Source organism: Phodopus roborovskii, unplaced genomic scaffold, assembly GCF_943737965.1.
Source record: "Phodopus roborovskii unplaced genomic scaffold, PHOROB, whole genome shotgun sequence".
Taxonomy (NCBI): Eukaryota; Metazoa; Chordata; class Mammalia; order Rodentia; family Cricetidae; genus Phodopus; species Phodopus roborovskii.
Window position 1 is genome coordinate 1,946,893 of NW_026126550.1, and position 13,263 is coordinate 1,960,155.

Sequence of the window (13,263 nt, forward strand, 5' to 3'; positions counted from 1 at the left end):
TGCCACACGTGGGCCTGACTGACTCCAAGGTTTTTGAGTGAAGATTAGTAAGCCATTTCTACAAAGAGCCAAAAATATTTTTGAGGCCAGACTTCCTCCAAGTGAGCTGGCCACTCAGAGGCCCTGCCTGGTGTCACCTTTAGCTGACACTGGCAACCTATCCAGATCACTAGTGCCCCCTCCCTATGAGGAAAAGCCACATCTGGTTCAGCCACAGAGATGCTGTCTCTACCCTCGGTTTTTTAGTCTTAGTACTGTGGACATTTGAGGCCAGGTTGTTGTCAGCAGGGGTCCTGAGCACTGCCCTCTGCCCACTGCATGCCAGTAATATTCAGCAGTATCTCCAAACACTGGCCTCGACATTCAGTCAGCTCTGCTGAGCTGCTGGTCTGCTGGGAAGTTTCAACAGAGGCAGATTAGCATTAGGAAGTCACCCTGTGCCTGACTCAGTGTCTCTCATGCTTTCTGAACAGGGTCTACAGCTCCCTTCCTTGTTCTGTGAGGCAATTATTACTACTGTGTGTATGTGTGCACGATGTCACGTGACTGCTGGCACAATTGTGCCATGGCACACATGTGAAAGTCAGATGACTTTGCGGGATCAGCTCTCTCCTTCCACCCTTATGTGCGATCTGGAGTTTGAACTTAGACTGTCAGAGCAATATATGCACCAAGTGCCTTTACCCACTGAGCCAGCTAGGCAGCCCTGCACCTAAGGTTTAACCCTGCTCTAACCCACCACATGCAAATGACACTCCCTAGTTGCTGAGGCAACCTCATACAGCCTCTAAAATCCTAGATGGCAACTGTACATCTCAAACCTAAAGCCACTTGGAAACCCTGAATCTGGAAAAGTTGTAATTAGATTCTCTGTGGGCAGAAATTGACATTGGGTGACCACGGTATCAATTCCTGAACAATAAGCTTTAAAAGAAAGCTTTCTGGGTGGGACCTGGGAACCCCCACCTGATGGGAGATGTCATTCTGTATATGTTTCTCATACTGGTTAATAATAAAGCACTGTTGGCCAATAGGAAAGGAAGATAGGAGGGACTAGGAGACAAGGAGGAAATAGGAAGTAGAAAGGGAGTCAAGATGGAGAGTCTGGAGAAAGCTGGACGCCAGCCGCCTCCCCGGTAAGAGAAGGCCATGTGAAAATACATAGATCAGCAAAAATGGGTTAATAATTAAAGACAGAGCTAGCCAATAAGAAACAAGTAACCAGGCCAACAGTATTGTATCAAATACAGAGTCTCTGTGTGTTATTTGGGGCTGGCATGGTGGCGGGACAAGAGCAGGTGGCGGGCAGAAAAACCGTATGCCTTACACCCACCCCCAGGAATAAGAGACACCCCCCCCCATCTGTGAACACAGTTGTAGAGGAATCAGTGTTGAGGTAAAGGCAGCCATGAGAAACATGTGCAGTAAAGCCAGAGGACCAAACCCCAGCACACTACAAGTGGCAGATGATCAGCGGAGCTTGCGAGAACCATGAGTAGCTGAGCCACATCTATGGGTGCCCAGCTCCAGCTTTCTTGTCAATGGAGATGGTCAAGTCTATGAATCCACTCTAATTGCAGACACTCAGTGTCCCTGGGATACAGCCATACCATCTATCATGGGTTGCAGTTCCCTTATGGAGTTTCCTTAAGAGCATGCTCATGGGGATCCCCAAAAAGGAGATGGCTCCTGCTGTCCTCCTCTCTGAGTAGGAGTTAAGAACAAAGCAACAGAGGGTTTTAGTGAAATAGTTTGCCTAAAGAACACCTGACCTGTGGGATCACTTTCCACAAAAGAATTGGAGTCTACAGACTTTGTTTCTTATTAATTATTATTATTATTATTGTTTTGGCTTTTTTTTTTTTTTTGAGACAGTATGTATAGATCTGGCTGTCCTGGAACTCACTATGTAGACCAGGCTGACTTTGAACTCACAGAGACCCTCCTTTCTTTTGTGATGGTGTGAGGGGGGAGTGTAACATGGGGTCTTGTTATATGGCCCAAGCTGTCCTTGAAATCATGATCCTCTGACATCTGCCTCTGAGTGCTGGAATTACAGGTGAATGCCACTATGTCTAGCTGAAGATGATAGCTTCTTTAAGAACTTACCAGCACAATGGTGACTTTGGTAGCTAGGTGAGGTCTGTCTGTGGCTGGCTTTGCTGGGCTGTGTCCTAAACAGAAGCCAGGACATCCAGATGCCTCCACAATTCCTTGGGGTTTCATTGCTGTTGCTGAGAGCTTACTTTCTGTGAATCCACATGGAACATACAAGCCTGGGAAGGCCCAGAGTTTACACCTCATCTTTCCTACGGAACTCTGGAGACCTCCATTAGGATCACATCCTCCTTACCCAGAGCCCAGGGCAAGATGTACAAAAGCCAAGTAACCGCAAGAGTCAGCGTTAGCTCAATTTTAGATCAGAAAAAGCAAATGGATCTGTGCGCTCCTTTCACTCCAGTCTGTGTCCATGACTGACATTAACCACCAATCCTTTCTCTTCATTTGTGGTGAGCCAGGAATTAGTAGGAATCACCTGTATTTTATAGCAATTAAAGGCTAAATTTTCACCTTTCTCTAAAAACCAATGAATTGAGAAAAACCATGCCTGCTGGTGGGAAACCAGGGTCACACGGATACTGTCCCTCAGCTTTCTCCTAGGAAGCAAGTACGGTCATCAGGTCACTACTCACTCTGTGTTCACCTTGTTTCCTCCCTCTGGGTGTTCCTCCTCTGATGCTGGTCACTTCTGTCTTCCCTACACCATGTGCATTAAGGACCAATGGCCTCCCAAGGAGTCCTGACCATCAGGACCGAGAGACTTGTGTATGTAGAGTGCTGTTCAAAAATCATATTGCTCCAAGAGACCCCTGGTGTTCCTTGGTGTCTTCTGATCTAGTGAGAGGCAACATGAAAAAGTGCACAGTAGCACCTCTTCTGTTCAGCTTTCTCTGGCACATGGTTTTGACTCCAGCTTTAAAACCTTTTCTATGAAGGTGATGCTAACCGAGAAGGGCAGGGGAGTGGGTGTTGGGTGTATGGTGGCAGGGTGCAGTGTGTAGGACACAGCCAGCATGTACTCTTTCCTATGGAAGCCACCCCAGCTGGGCACCTCAGTGTGTGCTCGGAGACAAGTGTGGGTAACATAATCTGAAGATCGCTTAGGCTCCTCCCTTCAGCCCCCTCCCAGTAGAGGCTCAAAGTATGCTCAATGGTGGGCACATGGGCTGCCATTCACTTTTTGCCATATGAAGGGCCTTGCAATTAAAGGGGTTCTGAGATATGTGCAAGTCATGAGAAAGGGTAACATGGACCCTAGAGCCCGGTATGAGGTATGGTGGGAGGTTTGAGGTTTGATAGACTGAGTTGTGTACATGTTTCCTGGGAAAATTCGCCATTGGCAAGTGGTTGTTTCCCTTCCCCAGAGATAAGACCATTACTGTGGGGAGTTCATAGGTAATATAGGACTAGAATCCACGCCTCCTGGCTTCCAGCCCCCAGATTTACTCAATGGTGACATCCATGAATGGCCTAGGAATTGTTGCTTTTTACTCAAACTGTCATGGGCAGATGCAATTGCTGGGAAGAGAAACTCTTCCTGCTGCCCTCATTTGGCCTCTGAGTGCACCCCTGTAAATGATTAGGCTGATCAGGAAGAGCAGGGGCAGCTGTGTGCATGCATTAGCTGGGTAATAGGCAGAGTGTGACTAGTGGGGAGTCAGCAGTCTATGAAATTTAAAGGGACCGAGTCCGGGATGCCAATCAGGTAAGGCCTGGGAAAGCCTCATGTTTGCTTGCATCTCGTGTAGGAAAGGCAGTCTGATTAACTATGGGGCTGGGTGGGGAAACTGAGGCTCAGAGAAGAGGAAGGACTCTCTCCCTGGGTATTATGTGATTTTCTCTGGGGAGACACAAACACTTGGGCATCTCTTCATTTCAGTCGGGGCACGGATATCAGAGCAAAGTCTAGAAGTGGTGAACCAGAGGACAAGTGGTGATTCAAGACTGGTTTACCACAAAAGACCACCCTAGCCTGGGGGAGGACACACAAAAGCTGCATCCCTAGAGTACCCTGCCCCGACTGCACTCATCTCCTCCACCCCTCATCAGCTGTCTGCTATTCATGTAACCCTGGAGAAGACCCTTGACACATTCAAGGCTACCTTGTCTTAGGAAGCTGGCTCTAACCTCCAAGAGGGAATTCTTTAATTCTAAGGACACCAGGTCACTAATGTGGCAGGACCCAACTCTACATACACAGCTGCCTGTGTGGAGAGCAGCCCAATCCAGGTACCCCTTAGCCTTTGGATGACTATCATTGCCAGGATATTGGCTCTATCCCCAAAGAGGATGTCTGGGGCTGGTGCCCAATGCTGCACTGGCACCTGGGGTGGGGCCAGGATCTGATGGTTACAGTTAGCTCCATATCATTTTAGTCTGAGGAGAGTAAAATAGAAAAAGCCTCTCTATCCTCTTGGGTGTAACCAAGACAGCGAATGACTGAGAGGTGTGTACAGTCTTAGGCTACACACAGCCACAGAAACCCACCCACTCAGAGTCCTGGTGATACAAAGCAGTGTGTGTGCCGAGTGTTAAAGAGGAGTAACCAGGGAGAGAGAACGGAGATCAGTAAGGGAGGGTTGGCATCGGGAGGAAAGGCTATGGAAGCCCCATCTCCATATCCAGAGTAGCCGGCTCCCTTCCTGTGTTACCCAACTGTCGCTAGCACTTGTGCATATCACCATCCTCACCTCTTAGAAACCTCTGCTGCACCCTGACAAAGTGCTCATTGCAGAAGATGCTGGAACCTTGACAGAGCTAACAACGGCAGGATCCATGTGCTGCAGCACTAATCTGTACAGTTTCCCCTGGATCAGGACCTGGGCTCCCTGCATACGATGGAGGGACTTAGCTAAGAGTACAAGAAGGAACTGGCACACAGGGCCAGGCTGGTGTCCCAGCTAGTGCAATGCAAAGCTTGGCCAGCAGTGGGCATGAAGGTAACAAGTAGAACCAACATTCTCTTTGCCTTTCTTATCTACCTGTTCCTGGTAAAGAACTTTGGGAGCTAACAAGTCTTAAAAACCAGCCCCAGCCAGGCTCTGCTGTTTTGGTATGATCTGGAGCCTCCATGCACCAGGAAGGTTGGGTGAGTTAGGTAGGGCTGGATAGAGACCCTACTCCCAAGTTTCTCTCTCACCAGTGCCATGAGATCAGGCAACTTGGGGCCTGAAGGAGAAGGCACAGCAGTGGGCTTCTGCATCGTGGCCAGCGCTGCCCCCAGACCATGAAGGAAGCAGGTGGTAGTATGTAGTCAAAGAACTGTGAGAAGCTTCCTCTCCAGAACTGGTCATGTTCCACCTCTGGCGAGCTGAGTATAATTCTGCCCACTGGGAATACAGAGGGGACAGAGACCCGAGTGAGCTTCTGGTTGAAAGAGGGCTGCCTCAGAAGCAGGGTTTATTTTACCACTAAGAAAATACTTTCCTTTTTGCTAGTGATGCAAGCTGTTTCTAGTTCTGAAGCTAAAATAGCAAACTAGGATTTCATATATGCATGGACATGGAGATTCACATTCTCCTGGCCCTTAGGGGCCAAACATCCCCCTACTCCTTCAAGTGGGCAGCAAAGGTGCCTGGGAACAAAGGCAGGCACACCTCAGTGGCTGTGCCTAGACCAGTCGTTCTCAACCTTCCTAATGCAACAACCCTTTAATATAATTTCGTATGTGGTGGTGACCTCCAACCATAAAATTATTTTCATTGCTGCTTCATAACTGTAATTTTGCTACTGTTATAAGTCTTAAATATTTTTGGAGATAAAGCTTTGTCAAATTGGGTTGCAGCCCCTAGGTTGAGACAGACTGCCTAGGGCCTCTCCTGGCTTAAAGTTCTACCCCTAAGGCTTGCCTGTGTGACCCTTCACAGGGCTGTGACCCAGGCAGCCACCAGGCTGGGGCATTTCTCAATGTCAAGTATGCTTATGCCACGTCTTGTCACCATGGCTGCAGCAGAGTAGAAGACTGCTTCTTTCTGCTTCCTTGTAATGGAAACACTAGGCACAATGGGATCCTTCAATGAACCTCTAGCTCTCTGCCATCTCCTGCTGCGCCCCCCTCCCACCCTCCTCCTTTCTGCTTTATTTCCAAATGACATCTATTCTTCTCACTTTCCCACTGTAACAGTGTTGTTTTTTTTGCTTGAGCTTCCTAGGGGTCACAGCACTCCCACTTACACTTGTATCTGTGTCCTCCTCAACTCTAACCTGTCTGTGAACTGCACAGCATGGCCTCACCGGCTGGAGCAATCATCCCTAGCTCCCACATTCCTAGAATGTGAAAAACCATCCACATGTGACTCTGTGCTTGGTGTCACCTTTTCAGGGGAAACGACACCTTCCGGATTAATGCTTCATTCTTGTTTACAGTGCACGCACCTGTGACAGCCAGCCCATAATTTCTCTTTCTCAACAGTGTTTCCTCCCATCAGACTGAGAATCTTAAGAAAAGTGTAGCAGCTACTTGACCCTGAAGTCCCTAGCTGTATACAGTTCCAGCCACATTAAAAGGTGAAGACTCAATGAAAATGAAGATAGTCATGGGGCTAGGTCCAGAGAACGAAAATGCTTGGGAGAAGGGCTCAGGGTAGTGATTTCGGAAGGAACATCTGTCTCGGAGGGTGTGATTTGCCACAGGGGAGCCACAGTCAGTAGCACAGGATAAGAGCAGGAGGCCTAAGGGGAACAGTGTGAGAGAGCGGCTGATGGTTGAACAGCAAATGCGAGGCTGGACTTGGAGATCATAACAGGACAGTGCCTAAGAACTGAGGCAGAAGAGTGGCCAATGGCGGGGTCCTGTGGGAACAGAGACAGGGGCGGAGCACAGAACATGAGTGTCATGGATCAGAGGAGATCGTTAGTAGGAAACCCAGTAACTGTACACTCTCTTGGGCATCACCTGCAGGCAGGTTTTCAAACAGGCAGGTTAGAAGTCCACTCGAGCAAAGCCAGACCTAGAAAGTGGAGCCACTGTGTGCAGTTCCCTCTTTGTCCTTTCTTCTCTGTCTATCAGGTCATACACTGACAAACTCAGGATGCTAAAACCAGGCTGTTTCTAAGACTGAAGACACAAGGTCCCCTCAGACTCACTTTTCTATCTCCCTTCTCCAGGCGCAGCCCCAGCATGAGAAACCACATAGTTCATGAACTATTCTGAGTAAACCCTCAGTAAAAATTGTTTTGTTCAATTCTTCCAGAAGTCTCAGCTGCTGTGGACAGTTCTTTTGTTGTTTTGGTAACCCTATAGATAGCAATAAAAGTAAAATAAAAATGTATTTGCAAAGCAGCTCTCCACCATCCAAAGCACTTGCCCATAGTACTATTTAATATTTAATATTTCCATGCAATATTTATTTACCACCTCTATGTTCCAGGCAGCGGGGATTCAGGTGCAAATAAAGCAGGCACAGTCTTTAGACCCTATGAAACTTACAGTTCAGAGGTGAAGAGGCTGATGTGACAAAAAGATGGGCTAGAGCTCAACTGTGATGCCATGCTGACTGGAAACCACACAATGCTGAGAGTGGGGGTAACAAGAAGACCAGTCACTTTGGGGAACAATGGCAAACTTCCTGAAGAAGTGACATTTAAGAAGTCCAGACTTGCAAAGCGAATGGGGGCTGAGCGGTGGATGCACTTGGGGGCAGGGTGTCAGTATCATGACCTTGAGAAGTGAGTCTGCTGTTGGAGGAAGAGAGAAGGCTGGTGAGATGGATCCTGAGAGCCATAGGTGGATAAATGAGGCCAGAGATAAGGTCAGCATGGGTCAAGAGGCTGATTGATTTGGTTGGACCAATACTATTGGATTCTGCTTTACGAGCGCTTCAACAAGAGACATCAACCCTTTCTGTCCTTTGAGAAGGAGATCTGGAAACCGTGGGGATAGAGGCCAATGGAGGGCCTGCTGACAGTCTTCGTATAAATCTACCCTCTACGGTTTCATCTCCTTACAAATAGAGAAACTGAGGCATAGACTGGCTGAGCATATTGTTGAAGTCTATACAGCTGGAAAGTGACAGAGCAGTCGCTGGCACTTAAGTACTAGAACCTAACTACTCAACTACTAAGTGAATTAAATGGCCCCGTTTCTATTGGGGGCACATAGGTCCTTCCTTTGCTCCCACAGATCACCAGGGAAACCAGGAATGTTAAACACACAGGGGCCTCTTCTTAATAGAGGAGATAAAATACCTGTTTACTCGCCCAGAAAGCTGGGAGTGGATTTCATTAATGACCTGGTGACCTTTTTGCCATCTGTGGAGACAGACCTCAACCAAATTCCCCAGAATGATTATCCCAGACTCTCCCTTCCTAGACCACTATCTATCCTTAAGGGAGATGTCACATGTACTTTATGGCCTATGACCTCTATGCTATTGGTCAGACATGGATTAGATGGACAGACACTACATTCTAGGTCCTTTAGCTATAGAAACCACCCTCATGGTCACATGTTCTGGTTGCTGTCTGGAAACTCTTTCCCAAATTGTACTGTGTCTTAAATATGCTGACAATGAAGTGCCTGGCACTAAACTCCCAGGAGTCTGCACTCATCAGCCTGCGCCGGATTTTCATTCCTGATGTCCCATTCCCTGCTATGACAACTGCAGAGCCACCCCCTCCCCGCCCCAACCCCACCAAAGTTCTAGGGGCTGTCCTGTCAAACTGTGTTCTAAAGGACATGACCAACTTGTGAATGGTCAGTGCCCATGCCTTTGACAAGACACTGCCCATCTCCTGCTGTACCCATTTGAGAAACTGGGACAACAGTCAGATTTCAAAGAGAGAGGTAACTGGCAACCACAGCCACAGGTAACAGGCTAGACATAGTATTTAATAATCACACACAATCCATCACAAGTATGTTTCCAGCTCTCCTCCAACTCCAATCGAGCAGTACATCTCTCTTAGGCATGGTATATGGGAAATTCCTAGGGCCACTCTTTACCTCCCTTTAATCACATTGCTTTAATACCTGGCACCGAGCTCCCTTACCTACCTGAAGAGTGTCCTTAGCCATGTCTACCTCCCACCCCTCTGCATCCCGTTCTTTCCCAGCTTCCAAATCTCTCTTCTTCCCCCCACAACATCCCTAGAGACAGGTTCCCACCATGAATCCACACTCTGGCCCCCATTCCTCACAAAGGCCACAGAAGAAGACAGAAAGTAAACGTGGGAAAGGGTACACATTGTGGAAACAAAGCCAGGTTCCAGGGTACCTTCTGTTCTTTTTCTTCCTCTGACATGCCACCCCCTTCAAACATGCCTACCCTTCCTTTTGTCCTAACCTTGGTAAGACCTGAGTTCAGCTGACCCACCAGGGTTCCTTTCCTGAATGAATCTATAGTTTCCACTTTAGTTCTAACTATAAAAATCTATGCCCTGGTTATGAAAGGTTGAGCACCATTAGGGTTATTTGGGGTTGATGTTTCTGGCAATTTAAGATTATATCCTGAGCTTCAGGAGAAAGACAAGTAAGATACTGGAGCCTTCCAGAGAGTGGGGTAGATGATGACATTATGGGAGTAGTGTGCATCAACCCCGGGAATGCTGGGGTCTACTCTCCCAATGCCAGGCTACTAAACTGAGCAGTCAACTGGCACGCCACAAGTGTTAGACAGTATGACTTTGTTCCCAAATATCTTTGCCATTCAGTTTTTCCAATCTGACAGCCATCTTTCCTCCTCCCACCTCCATGCCCCTCCTACAAGATCAACTAATGGTAGCTGTCCTATCTTCCCCAACATCCCCAGGTGTTGTTTCCAGAACAGGCTGTTACCAAGGCAACCCACTATGGGCATTACTCAACACTATCAGTTGCTGTCTTCTTCCTCCCTCTTCACACCACATGGGAAAGTTATCTAAGCAAGGTCTCCCCTTCAATATGCAGAAATCCCAAATCTCGGTGTCAATCCTCCTGGGCGGAAGCAGATGTGGTGTAGACATGCTGATCTCTGGCTGGTTAGGCATTGCCCCCCCCCTCTACATGATAACTGAGGTCTAATCAATATTAACTCTCAGCTGTGGGGAAAACTGGGGGGAAATGATCACAGGGAATGAGATTTTCATTCTTCAGAAAGGGAAGAGTCAGAGTCTTAGCCCAGAGTACAGTGTGGTCAGTTAAAGCAGGAGGTGGTACTAGATGGGATGATGCTGTCACCATCCCCCCCCACCAACTTCCCTCTGGGGCCAGTAAGATAGGGGTGCTAAGATGGCAGGATTGGTGTATTACAGTTTCCTTCCCCAGCACCCAGCCTCTCTGAGGAGAAAAGCAGCATCCCCCCCACCCATACTCATTTTCTCCAAACCCCACTGGAAGGCAGGAGGTGTTGTTCTGAGTTGCCCTGAGCAATAAGGGATGGGAGGAGATTGAGGAAAACTTCAGTGGCTAGGGAGATGGCTCAGTCAGCAAGGTGCTTGCTGGGCAAGCCTGAGGAGCTAGGTTTGATCTTCCTTGTAAGTCACCAAGCATAGTGGCACACACATGTAACTTCAGTGTGCAGGAGGCAGAGGTCCTGACTGTGGGGGAGGATGGTCTTGGCTGTGTGTCTGTGTTAAGGACAGCAGAGAATATGACAGCTCATCAGTCTGCAAGACCATCCACACCATGTGTTGTAAATGAGCTAAGTGTTGAGCCCAAGCTTCCTCCCAGGTCAGCTGCTGTGACTTGAGCAAGGACCCAGATATGGTCCTTGGATGTGTACCCTGCACACAGGAGCCATTTCCTGGAGCACTGGGCCCTTAACCTGTTAACACATAGCTGGCTGGGCCTGCTAAGGCTCCTAGTTCAGTGACCTTGGGGTGATACCCAAGAATCTGCATCCCCAAGTTCCTAGGGGAGATCAATACTCCTGTCCAGGAACAGACTTTAAAAACTGCTGATTGAGGGGGCTTAAAGCAGGAAGGATGATGGAATGTGAGTGAGTTCTGACTCCCCCTTCACCAAGACATACATAACATAAAACAGGACTTGGTGGGAGAGCTTCTGCTTAGAATAATGAAGCTTTGGATTCCATACCACACCCCAGATTCATGCATGTATGTACTCACACTCACATACCAGATACATGCATTATGTTCTCTCCCCCCCACACACACACTCACACACCAGATACATGCATGTATGCACTCACCCATACCAGATATATACATGTATGTACTTACACACACACTCACATACCAGATATATACATGTATGCACTCACACACACACACTAGATACATGCATGTATGCACACATATACACACTTACACACCAGATACATGCATGTATGTACTCATACACACATACACATGTATGCACTCCCACACCAGATACATGCATGTATGAACTCATACACATCCACACACCAGATACATACATGTATGTACTCATACACACATACACATGTATGCACTCCCACACCAGATACATGCATGTATGAACTCATACACATCCACACACCAGATACATACATGTATGTATACACATCAGATACTCGCATGTATGCACACAGATACATACAAACACACACCAGATACTTGAATGTGTGTATATATATATATATATACACACACACACACCCTCTTTCTTATCCCAAGAATGCAAAGGTAGCTACTGAGGTGACTGGGTACTGCCAGCTTTTAGTCTCTCCCTGAAGGTTCAAGTTTGAGACTGGTTATCAAAGACTCCTCCCCTCCCCCAGTCTCCTGAATGGTATTAACCACCAGACTTGGACCACTGTAAAGCCTGAGCCCATTACCTTTTTCCCTGCTCAGCCAGACCACAGGCCAAATCTATGGCTCATGTCATTGAACTCCTGGTAAGTAAAGATTAATTAAATGATATCCATGTGTTGTTTAGGGTACTGCCCAGGGTTTATATTTGGGAGTGAAGCTGCTCCTGAAGAAACTTGGTTGTTGCTTTGGCAAGCCTTGGGTTTAGGCAATTTCTTGGAATATTTTACTTATTATATCTTAGTGTGGCCATTATATAAAAATAAGACACAGAAAGCCAGCAACCCGTACACCAGCCAAGTTTTTCTAAGCCAGTACTCTGTAGTTTAATTTAGAATGATCAATTGAGCAGTCACCCAAACCCTATTTCTTAAAATTCCCTGGGGTAGAATTCTTGGGCTTGGTGCTAAGTGCGTAGGCTTTCAGAGTCTTCAAGTAAATTTCCTCTTCCCGAATATCCAATAATATGTTTCTGCAGACAAGTCACTGCAGCTGTACAGTGAAGAAAATAATTACTAAATCCATTAATTAGGATTCTGCTTGCACTTCTACAATGGTTACCATTTGCTTATTACAATTGTATATCTCTTGCCTTCTGCTAAAACCATTAGTGGTCTAGTGGTCTTCAGTACATACTGTTATGTTTGCAGAGCCAACTCTATATCTTTTTTTGCATAAAGAAAAGGAATTTTTATATAGCATTACATCTGAAGGGTGCTCAGATAGTACAACAGTTTAAAATAACAAAATTTTATAGGAAACACGCATACACACACACACTACAACAGATACTATGGACCATGCCAATGAGAACACTGAATCTTATTTTTATGTAACACTTAGATTATTTTTACACATTACTGAGAAAATCCCTATTTTTTTCTAATAACAGATTGAGCTATGACAAGTGCCGTAGCAATTTTCATTTTCAAAATAAAATCACTTCACATCGAAAATCTCAGTTATTTTTAAGCTAAAAGAGACAGCAGCACAACACTGAATATAGCTAAAAAACCAAATAAACACATCAAAGGATTCAGTTGAAATTGAGAACATATGAGTGCTATTTTTAAAAGACATAACCATATAATTTGTAAAGCTCAACTCTAATCTGTGTAACAGCATGGCACCTTGTGGACTACAGATCTTTATGAATCTCTTCACAGATGGGAAATGGACTCAAGAAAGATAAGTCAGTCCAAATCCCAGTGGAGGTTGGTGACAGCTGTGAGATTAAGAAGCCAGCCTACATTGTATGCTCCAGGTTTCAGGGCTACAGAGTGAAAATGAGAGGGATAGCAGGGGTGGGTAGGTGGGGGGAGGGTATGAGAAAGGAAGGAAGGAGAAAAAAGAAAAAGGTAGAGGAGAGTGAACCGAGGAGCGGTTGATACTATTTGGAAAGAGCAGCTTCGGGCCTTAGGGGGTCAGGAATGGAGGGGGATTTGTGATTTTAAGTGTCATAAACAGGACTTCTCATTAAAAAATCTCTCC